Genomic DNA, 12,227 nt, shown 5'->3' with positions numbered 1-12,227 from the left:
TTTTCATCTGCAAGTAATTTTCCAGTACCTTGACAAATATTGCTTCAGAAAACGCCATTTATTACGTATCTTGTTCTGAAACTATCCTTGCTGGCATTATCTTTAGCATTCATCAGTACTGGAAGCACTTTCTTTTTTACTCTCTGCTTCTTTTTCAACTGTTGCATTCTGCGTGAACAAGTTTCTTCGTACAAAAAAATATCAGCGCTAAACATCCCATCCCTCATGTTCTAATAATTATACATCCAGAGAATCTCTCAGAAAACATTTTCTACACTATATGCCTTCCGTGTGAGATTAAATCTAGGCCATGAGCAAGAAACTTTGTCTTTCTCTTTGCAATGCTTACTATTTCTTCAAGCTTCCCAGCAACAAATAAACACAGTAATTTATTTACTTAAAGCTGAAAATTTCCAAATAATATTTAATAAAACCTCCTTCATTATGCCTCTTACATTCCCATATGTGAGAAATGAATCATACAGTTTTCATTTTGTTATGGATTGGATGGAATAACTCCCCAATATCACTCAGCACAATAGTGTCAGATACAGGTAAATTGTCCCTGGGACCTTGATTAAAAAAATCAGAATTTAACCCATGACACCACAGTGCTTTTCCAGTATCTTGTGATTTTTTCCTGACTTGTTACATTAGTTTCTTAAACTCTCCAAGCACCAGAAAGACCAAGAATCATTAGATGTATGCAGCACATGCTTGTGCAGATGAGAGATTCTCCAGCTGCACAAAAAGCTGACTTAATGTGCAATATATGATTTGAAAAGGGTTATCAATCTATCAGTGCAAACATTGGAACAAACAAATGCAATTTTTATTTGGAATGTCTCCTCCATTCTAAAAAATTTTGTTCAATATTTGGCTGAAAAGAATCCTCGATAATTTATAATAATACAGAGGATTCTTTCCTATCCAGTTTGCCCCCTTATGCAGAAATGTCTATTATTTGCCCAATTTCAGAATGTTCATACCATTACAGATGCTGCTCAGGAAGAGAATAAACCTGAAAAATTTTAACCTAAAAAGCTTCAGGAAACTGAAAGGCCAAATGGTAAAAATGTAAAAGCTAAAACATAACAGTAAATACAAAATACTCTATGATAAAAGCCCTTCTAAGATGCTCAGTTTAAAAATGTGTCATATGGCACCTCAGATTACTTAAGCCTGAACACATTATCAAGGTGATATGCCATATAATTTGAACATAAAAAAAAAGTTGACAGTAACTAGTACAGATAATTACATTATGAGATCATGGAGGAATAATTCTTTCTACTTCTGGAACTTATCACAGTGTTTTTTCAAAAGAAAATGAAGCAAAATTATCTTCATTTTGCATCAGACAAAAGGGAAAGACCAAATTCTAGCTAATTTGCTAAAAACCAGATAATTAATAACAAAACCAAGAGCAGCACTCAAGAATTCCAAGACTGGTTTTATATTCACTGTTAAAAACAAATATTTTGCTGCAGCCATTCTACTATTCCCAATTTGGGAAATAGAGCACCAAGTGTAGGATAGACCTGATGAGAAAGGTACTGAAACCAGGAGGAAGTGCTGTAAAGGCCTTTGACATTTTTACAATGTCTGTCCAGTTACAAGGAGATTATCTATCTTTATAATTTGTTGCTTGTGTCTTTAAGATTGCTGCCTTTGTTTGCTGAAGAAATTATCTGTGTACTAAAACACTTACATAAAGTCAGCCCAGGCTTTTCAGAGTAACTTCAAAGAAAAATAAAGCTATTGTATCCATTTGAACATAGTGTTAGATAAGCATCTCAGACGCGTGTGCGTATATACATATATGGAATACATTTATCTCACCTATAACATCCTAAAAGTATGAAAGTCTCAGCCACTGGAATCTACCAGACTGCAAATTCAGAAGGTGACAGTAAGCTGCTATCCTGACATAAGCCTAGAAATCTCACTGAAAACACCACACAGTACCATCCTCGGGTATCACCAAGTCCTTCTGAACAGGCCTGTAAACAAAAACACATCCAGTTTTCTACAACCATTGTAAACACTTACCATGCACCAGTTTCAATTGAAATCTGAACTATATAGCTATCCATAACAGGTTTCTTTTTATTATTCTTCTGTCAAAACAGTCTCATTGGTCTCCTCAAAAAACATAGATAGAAATTCAGCTACAAAGAAATGGTAAGGGGATTTTGTCTCTCTCTAATAGTCATTTGAGAAATCTATGTCGAGATAGGATCAAAACAGGAACTTAAATCATGAAAGTAATCAGGTAATACTGAATTAAGAGAAATCAGCAATGGCTACATATTTCTCAACTCTTTCTTTGTCAGTAGGGCTGCACAACAGAGACTATGCTGTCAAAATGGCAAAATCTTCAAAAGAGACAAAAAACCTGAGACCATTCAAGAAAATAAACCAATACTTATTAAATTGCTAACAGAGATCCCTCTTCTGACCATCTGGTCAGTAAGATTATAAGAATCTTGTATAAGGGAAGCAAGATCTTCAGACAAGCAAGCTGTAACAAGTACACTCTAATTTACCAGCTGATTAAAGTTTTCAAGTTCAATTGAAAAAGAGAATGCTTAAATAAAATCCTATTGTGAATACAATTCCTTCGGTCTCTGGAGAATAAAACTTTATTCATATAAGAGGAAAGACTAACATGCAATTTAAAAATGACTTATCAAAACCAAATGGAGACAATGAAAATGTGAATATACATGAATATTCCTAATGGAATTCACAGAGGGTTTTTATGCTTAATCAAATGAGATTTGGGCAGGTTTTGAATATGGAAAAGTCAATACACTAAATTCACATAATTATTTGTCATGCTCTCTTCTCAGAAGAGGACCAAGATTTTGCTTATTTTAAAGGCTTAGTAATGACATCTCTGTTTACATACTGGGTCAAGAAGAAAGCAGAAAGAGCATGGAAGCATATCATTATAGATTGAAGAGAAACATTCACAGAATCATGAAATGGCTTGGGTTGGAAGGACCTTAGAAACCATCTGGTCCCAACCCCCCTGCCATGGGCAGGGACACCTTCCATTAGACCAGGTTGCTCAAAGCCCCACCCAGCCTGGCCTTGAACGCTTTCAAGGATGGGGCATCCACAGCTTCTTTGGGCAACCTGTGCTTGTGCCTCACCACCCTCACAGTACAGTACTTCTTCCTAAAATCTAATCTAAATCCACCCTCTTTCATTTTAAGGCCATTCATCTCACCTTAAATTCAAGATCTGAAGATCAAATTTATAACTAAGAAGTTATAGTCCAAATTTTCAGATGGCTGTCTCAAACTTATATTTGGAAAATACACTACATATTATTTCAAGAATTTAAACTTGTCCTTTAAAAAAATATTTTGCTATAGAAGATCAAGTGTGCAGTTTACATGTTGGCAAAGCAGCATTTTGAGGTGGAGACATTTGTCTCAAACTTCTCATTTCATTGTTCTAGAGCATGCAGAGGACTTCATCCAGGGCAGAAACTTGAAAAAAGAATGTCAGCTGACACAGTTACAGCTTTGGGGTAAAACGATTAATTTGGTTATCTATATAAACAAATACACATCTATCTCTGTAGCATTTTAGACATCATGAAGCACTGAGCAAGTGATTTCTGATTTCCACTAACTTTAGCTTCCAACTTTAGCTTAGCATCTGCTTGATTCACAATAGGAAAAAAAGTAAGAGAGGAATTTCCAAGAAATTTCTATCTTTCTCCACTGTGCATTTGCACTCATCCTCCACAACTACTTGTAACTCCTGAAAATTTTCATTTTCAGGCCTTGCTCTTAAAACAGTAGAAAAAAAATGTCCTCTGAAAGTATCATAAACTTATTCTGCCATGGATATGATGAGGTATTTTAAATATTAATGCATTGCCTATTAGACCAAAATCCAGGACTGAGAAATCGTGACAAGGCTTCCCATATAGCAACTTATCGCTCGTGTAACATCATGCTATAGATTCAAAATTACAACCCCCATGTAATAAATTTCACTCATCCTAATACAAAAACACCACAGGGAAGAAAAAAATGAAAATGGCTCTCATGTTTTGCACATAAATTCCATTAAACAAGGAGAAGAATTCTTCATCTTTAGCAAACTAAATTTACTTAACTATTTATTTCATTTCCAGTGGAGCCAATTCAGAGTAAAATGCATATTCAAAACTAGGGAAGGAAGAATAGAAGATGGAATTTCAGAAGCATTGAGGCTTCCACTGGAATGCTGTACTCAGTTTTTGCATCAAAGTCCATAAATTGCATCAAATGGAAAGTACCAAAGGGATGCAAAACTGACCACTGATCTGGGAAACATGACATACAAGAAAACATGAAAAGCTTGGGTTCTTTCAGTCTTGGAAAGAGAGGTCAGAGTAAATGAAACACATAAAAAGATGCCTTCCATTAACTGCATTGTCTGACAGGCAAGTGATATCAATGAATCTATACAGCACAGAAGCACTATTAAACACTTAGCAGAATATTACAGATATGCATAAACTTGAGTTCAAAATTCAGATTCTGCACTTTTTTTTTAATTCTTCAAGGAAGATGTTTAAACCTGCTTTTAGTATAAATTTTAAATTCCTTTATGAACACAGCGTTATGAGAAGCTATGTAATTTACCGGAAATTAGAAATAATCTGCCTACAAATTTTTAAAAAATATTAACTCTACATGTATGTGACACAGAAAGTTTTATTTTACATCTGAAAAACAAGAAAATATTTCCTTTGTGCAAAACCAATAGCTGAAATTTGAAGCAGGCAGAGATTTCAGATTCATACAGTATCCTTTCTATGGCTGTATTATTTTAGGTTCTGTCTCTGGAGGAAATTCTCAGCAGAGACTCAGGGCTATGCAAGGCATGAAAAATGTTTGGCTCTCTAAAATAAAAAAAATTCTTGAAAATGCATGGTTTTGGTGACTTTCTATCTTTCAGTAACACAAAAATCAAGGCGAGTTCCCTACCTCCATAACAATGGAAATCCTAGGAGTTTATACACACTTATTAGAGTGTCAGTGTGAAGATATTTACAGTTAGTAGGGTATTTCACTGTTATATTTTTTGTTGATTAGGAAAAAAAAAAATTGATTTCTCCCCTTGGAATTCCACAGATACAAAGCATCCAAAAGTGAAAATTTTTGCATAACACAGAATTAGGGGAAACCAGACAGGAAAGGAAAAATCAAACATACCGAGAGGAAACCTACAAATGAGAAAGCCTCAGCCTGCTCTGAGCAAGAAAGAGGAGCAGTAGCACCAAGGAGGAAACAGCCTGAGCAACTGAAGCACAGGGAACGTTTGCCTGGGATGACTGACCAGGCTATCTCTAAGGAAGCTTCAGCAGCACACACTGGTTTCTCTGCCCCTTGATTTTAACAAATTCTTTTTTGCTTGCTTGCTTGCTTTCAGCCCTGCCTTTTTATTCCTCTTCTACCTCACACTACCCCTGTTTGCTCCTTAGCTTTACTTCTCTAACTTCTTGCAGCAATTTTAGCCTCACTATATTCAGCGAGCTTCAGTGAATTTGGCACTCACCTGATGATTTAATACGACAGACACAGAACCTTAAGAAGGTTCTGAGAAGCTGCAGCTCCCTGACTTCAGTATAGCTGAGTGTATGACAGTTCAAATGTGCTGCAATTCTGACTAATGGAGTAATACCACTCATATGTTATGTGCAGTAGATGACAGCAGCTCGGAATATTTCAATTATACATCCCTTATATTAAAAAACTAAAAATAGTTCAGCTATAAGCCTGCCTAAGAGCCTCATCCAAAATAAAGTATGATCAGTTGAAACCTCTCATATTAGTGGAACCAAAGAATGATTTCAGGTTGACTGGTGTTTGGTTTTGTTTGTTTTACTAGAAAGACATAGAGCATGACTATTCTGTAAAGCAAATATTTTTACAGTCCATCAAACTTGTAACAGATAAGTGAAAACACAAGTTGGGGAAAAACAGCTACAATCATTGTGAATGTATTCATGGCATTCAATTCAGAGAGGAAATCAAGACTTTCAGCTTTGATGTCTTGTTTTGAGACTGGTTACCCGAACACATAGTGGCTTTCTGTACCTTACCAGCTACAGGTTTAGCTCCTACATATAACAACTGGTGAAGGCACTGTTAAAAGAAAAATCCTGAGTCTGTGCACAAGAATAAACTGGAAACTTATCCTTCCCAACATTATGAAAAACACACTCATGATATGGCACTGAGCTTCAGAGTGCTAACATTCCAAGGCTCATGCACCAGGCAACATTCCTGTCAGCCAATTTTACATGCCAGATGTCTTAGAGGAAATGAGATCCTGGAAGGGAGAAACCAATAGAAAAGAATACTAGATTTATTTCATGAAAACATGATCAAGTTCTCTTAGTACAGAGAAAACTATAGACCAAATTCTGAAGGTCTTAAACTGAGCAAAAATCCCACTACAGTCAAGAAATTTACTGATCATAAATCATAGATTTTGGCTTGATACGATTGATGCAAAACAAGACCTGTAGTATCATGCAGCTAATGAAAAATGTTATATGGATAATATAACATTTCTCACAATCACTAAGCTCATAAACACATAGCAAATGGGATTTTAATCATTATCTTATGTGGGTTTCTAAATGAAGCTGTATTGATAAATGAAAATGTTGCCTAAAAGTTAATATGAAGAAGAGCACATGGGACCAACCACTAAGATAGAAAAACCCCCCCTCTATTTCCATAGCTAATCATAGAAGAGTTTGGGTTGGAAGGGACCTTAAAGATGATCTGGTTCCAACCCCCTGCCAAGGGCAGGGACACCTTTCACTAGACCAGGTAGCTCAAGGCCCAACCCAACCTGGCCTTGAACACTTCCAGGTATGGGACATCCACAACTTCTCTGGACAGCCTGTTCCAGTGCCTCACCACCCTCAATGAAGAATTTCTTCTTAATATCTAAATGGGGTTCATGCATTTTCATTCTCAAACCAATCTAAAAAAAAAAGTGAGGATGCTGTATCCCTGATCCTGAGTACTTGATCAGTACCTTGATATATTTCAGAGTAAGGCGTTTTATTACTTATTTTTATATCCTGCTATTTTTATGAAATTGTGATTCTTGTACGTCATACTTCAATGGAAAAAAAAGTGTTCTACTATTGATTCTTTTGCTGTTTTCGTTTGTGTGTGTAAAATTTTGCAGGAAAGAGACTGAAAGTCTTCCACACATTTCTGCAGAATGAGATTCCAAGATGCTTGACCAGAGTGAGATGCCTCCAAGTAAGAACCTGAACTAGAGTAAAAAATCTTAACACTTAGCACTTTTTACTCTATGCAAGCCCCATGAAAAGAATTTTGCCTGATCTGTTTCATTTGAGGTCACATTTCCTGTCCCTCACTGACCTTTCTCTATTGAAAGAGCATAGAGAAGAAGAGACATTAGTGCAAATTTGCAACTGGAAAATATCTAACCTGAAAAGTTAAAAATCAACCCTGGGGAAAGAAATTTTGGAGAAGAAAGAGTCATAAGAAATGATAAGTGTTACTGAAAAAAGAAGCTAGGAAAAAACACAGGTAGATACTGTCAGTGGTTTTGCAGTTTCGAAAGGTTAGATTGGAGATTTTTGATTTTTTATTTTCTGAGGTAATGCAGACATGCTGGAAAAGGCAGAGGGAGAAAACGCTTCTCAGCCATTTTGAGGGAGTGAAGAACACACTATCAACCAAAACGAAATGATTGTATGAACAGGGTGAGCCAATATAGGTTTTTCTAGTGCTGGTTATGTGAAAGGACACACACCTCCTAGTCACAGAAATCAAAACACCTTTTAAATAAATGTACTTTAGTACACCACAGCATTAGTTACAACCACTGAACCTTAAACGTTACACAACTGCAGACACTTACTATATTTTTTTCATTTTTTAAACCATAATGAAAAATAGTTAATGATTTTACACACTTTACACACTAAAATGGCACGCAGAGGTCCTAGGAGATATTTTAATAGAGAGGGGGGAAGAATGTGGGGGTTTTAGGATCAGCACATCTATAATAAAATTATTAGGAATAACAAAAATACATCAATAAGGAAGTTGGGATAAACTTTAGAATTGTATTAAAACGATTTAAAATATGGTTTCCTCACCTAAATAAAAATAATTTCCAATTTTTGACATACGAGGAAAGGGTGAGAGAACTAGGACCACTCAGCCATGAGAAAAAAGATTCAGGGGAGAATGTGTATAAATCTCAGATGCAAGGCAGTAGGGAAGAGAGAGCCAGGCAATTTTCAATAGTAACCATTGAAAGTTAAAGAGGCAACATAACATAATGGAAATTGCTGCCATATTTAATAAAAAGCCTTTTTTACTGTCAGAGAGTTGAACACCAGAACAGGTTGGCCAGAGAAGCTGTGAAGTCTTCACCCTTGGAGATGTTCAAGCCCACCTGCAAATTGACGTGAACAACGTGCTGTAGTTGGCTCTGCTTTGAGCAAGGAGGTTGATCCCTTCCCGCCTCGATGATTCTATGATTTTGTAACAACAGAATAGAATAAATGAGGTTCTTTGGGAAAAATTATAGTATCTAATTAATGACTTGAATTTATACTTACCAAACGAAGTGCAATAGAAGTACAGATACTTTAGCAAGAAGTGGATAGGTGGACAAATCCAGACAGCAAAGTTTGTTGTGTCTCTTTCCAAAATGACCAGCCTCACTAATTATAAAAGGACTACGAAAGCAAGAATTATTTTGAATTTCTAGGTCTAACAAGTAGCACCAAGATGTCATTTTATAGTATGTTCAAAGCAATTTAGCTGTATATTTAATGGTATTCAACATCAAGTGCAATGAGTTTGGCTTAGCTACATTAAAAATATGACAGAGCACTGAGAAAATCTAATATTCTTCTGTCCCATAAGGTCTTTACTACAGTTCCTTACCTATTTTAAAGCATTAAGTGTTGATGATTCCGTATCTGAACTTCCCCAAGTTTATGCTGGATTATTGTTAAAAAGAGGTTACTGATTAGCTAAAACAGCAACTGCCTCTTCATGATACCTATCTTGATAGCTTTGCCATAAAAATGGAATCCCATTTTCATGTAAGAACAAACAAGCAAGGGAAGTGCCAACAGTGTGATGCCTTCTAAATGGAAATGTCCAGATCTTTTTGGTTTTATTGCCAAACTTCACAGAAGTGCAATGTAGACTGGTGGCTATCAATTAAGCACGATTTTTAGATGTTCCCCTTTGCAGAAGAATTACAGGTGGTTACAATATGCCAAGATGTCTCTTTGAAGATGATTTACTTGTGTTAGATCCACATAAATCCCTGGAGTGAAGTGTGTCAAATGTAGACATTTTATGTCAACATGAAGATTTAAAGGGAGCAATTTTATTTCTAGTATCCCTAGCAAAATAAAAGGTAATTATAAAGAAGAAAACTAAAACTATCAAAATAATGGAGAATCATCAAAATTACAAGAAGAATATTCCATTGCTTCCAAGAAGATGTTCCATATTTGGATTAACACACACATTCCCACGGTGGATGAGCCTTCCCCAACATTTTTTAACATCTTACTTGACCTACATTTAAAACCAACATTCCAATTCTCATATTCTCGTGTTTGCAAATTAATAAAATTCTCCTAGAAGTTTCTAGTCCAATGTCCTTGAAAGCACTTTGATGATGAAGAAAGCAGTAACCAGCTGCTGCTTCACAGATGCTGAAAAAGCATGGAACAAATGATACTGATTGTAATGATATGTTGCAAAAGCAATAGCAGTGGAGCACTTCTGTTGAAGACAGCCTTCCTGTTAAACAGAAGACCAAGCACAGACTCTTCCTCTTGTTCTGTATAATATGACTGCTACAGATTACAAATCTCTTAAAAAGCCAACAGGGTTTCTGACTAAAATTGAAAAGAAATGAGAAGAAATCCAGCTAAGGGCCAAACAATATGAGCTGAGACTCCAGTGTTAGTGGAAATTATATAAAGCTTTCAGTTAGCTTGTAGGAAATGGGAATTGCAATCAGACAACATCCAAGTACAGATTTCCTAAATTTAAGTTAATTTACTGAAGTTATTTTATTTTCTTTAACTTTTGCTTGAGACTCATTTCTACTGACAGCTACAAATCTTTCTTACTTTCCTGTGTTCTGAAAGATATATCGATTTTTCTTAAAACATTCAAGGATATTTGATTGAAAACTGGAGGTTTTCTGCTGCCCAAAAAATGCCAACACCGAAAAAAAAGCCCAAAAAACCAAACCACCCAACCAAAAAACCAGGAAAATAAAAACCCAAGGAAAAAACAATATAAGTACCAATTAAGAATTAATTACACAAGATTTCAGTTTTCCAGTAGAGAAAAAAGTGTTCTTACATAGTGTTTGTTGGCCCAGACTAAAAACAATCTGACATGATGCAGAATGAAGTCATACTAAAATCTTGGAGGACATACAAGATGTTAGCCATCTTAGGAGAAACAAGTAATTCAATCTGTTTGCCAAATTTAACACATTTAGAAATACTGACACTGACAATAACACTTAACATCTTTTAAGAAACATTGTGTATGCTGAAGTAAACTCCTTTGTGGAGTCTTTCAAAATTTATCACATTTGTACAATGAAGGGAAACATGCAAACAGTTATCACCATTGCTGCTGTAAGTGACAGTTCTCCGAATATGTAACTTATAAACTGTGAATGGTGAATTGTTAACAAACACAGATCTTACGTTCTGTACAAAGGAAAATGAAGTTTTGGAATTGATTGAGTGGGTAGGTAAATAGTTTTATAGAAAAGAAATTCATATTCCTTGCTGAGAGATGACTCCAAAGTTTGCACCATCTCTGAATAGTCAAAGACCATTGGCTAAACTACAAAGAAACACATTTAATAACAAAAAGGGAGGGCAAAAAGTGGGAATAAGTGAACACTTATTTCAGACAATCAGATCACCAAGAACAAAATAATGTCACCAAAGGGCATATAAAGAATTTATCTCCCTATCACTTGGGCTCCTAGAACTCCAATACAAACTACAGCTGGCATTTTTCATTTCTGAACCCATATTTAATGCAGTTGATATTCACAAACCTGATGGGATCAGCTGCATGACTAAGCAACATCCTCACTGGGTCTAACCTTTTTAAGGGGAATCAATCTGATAAGAAGGTAAAAGCAACATTTTCTGTCAAAAACCCCCAGTTTTGAGATTACTGACAAACCCAACAGGTAGTCTTCTTAGAGGTTATTGAAGTCCAAGGCGCAGTTACTGTAGTAGTTGAATGCCAAATCAAGAAAAAACTCTTCAGCCTTGTTGTGACTGAGTTATGACACAGCTGGGGCAGTTTCAATCTCTTACCACTTAATTCACTGGCTAATAACAGGTAAAAAAGAGAAACCCGTTGGGGTGAAACTGTACTGCTTATTCCTGAGAGAAATATCACCTCTGTGCTGTCTGTGCCTGGTTTTGGATAGGTCATATTGTATGAACCTCCCAAAATTATATCAGTTTTGGTGAGTATGCAGGTATACTTCCATTATCAACAAGGCCAAAGGTGCTACCAGACTTTATACAGAACTTGACAGAGGCAGGCAGAAGGTGAGCCTTGATTTAAGGTCTTTTAACTGTCTTCTGCCTTTAAGTTCTAAGGGCTGTACTTGGCCATCGTACTGCACTAGATACTCTTTGATAGGGCTCACTTGACCTTATGTTCCTCCTCTTTTCCTGACAATCTTTTTCTTCAATTTGCTGACTGTATATGAGATGCAGTAAAACTTCAGTGACCTTAAATAATTTTGCTTCACTCAGGAAATTTCCACCTTGGTAGCTACATATACCCACCAGCTGAAGGGTTCCAAAGCACAAGCTTCATCTTGCTGACTTAGCTGTTCAAGGGGGGAAGCTGCTTCCTAAATTCTAAAAGAAAAATAGCTGATTAAAAAAAATGAACCCTGGTTTTTAAACCCATTACATGCTTTCCATTATTTAATTGACATTTCCACAGGATTCTCTCTTACATGTATTTTAACTGCAGAGCCTGCCTCTCGCCTCGGGACCCAAATCCCCATGGTGCCATCCAAAATCAGATCATGCAGTAGAAGCAGGTGGCTCTCAGCAGAAACAAAGAACTACACTGACAAAGTTGTACACTGTAACTCTTTTAAAGAAACTGTCAAAGGTAGTT

Source organism: Corvus kubaryi, unplaced genomic scaffold (genome assembly GCF_017639235.1).
Source record: "Corvus kubaryi isolate FWS band 111438036 unplaced genomic scaffold, C.kubaryi_AGA036_p1.0 74, whole genome shotgun sequence".
In the NCBI taxonomy this organism is placed as follows: domain Eukaryota; kingdom Metazoa; phylum Chordata; class Aves; order Passeriformes; family Corvidae; genus Corvus; species Corvus kubaryi.
This window is presented reverse-complemented; position numbering follows the sequence as displayed.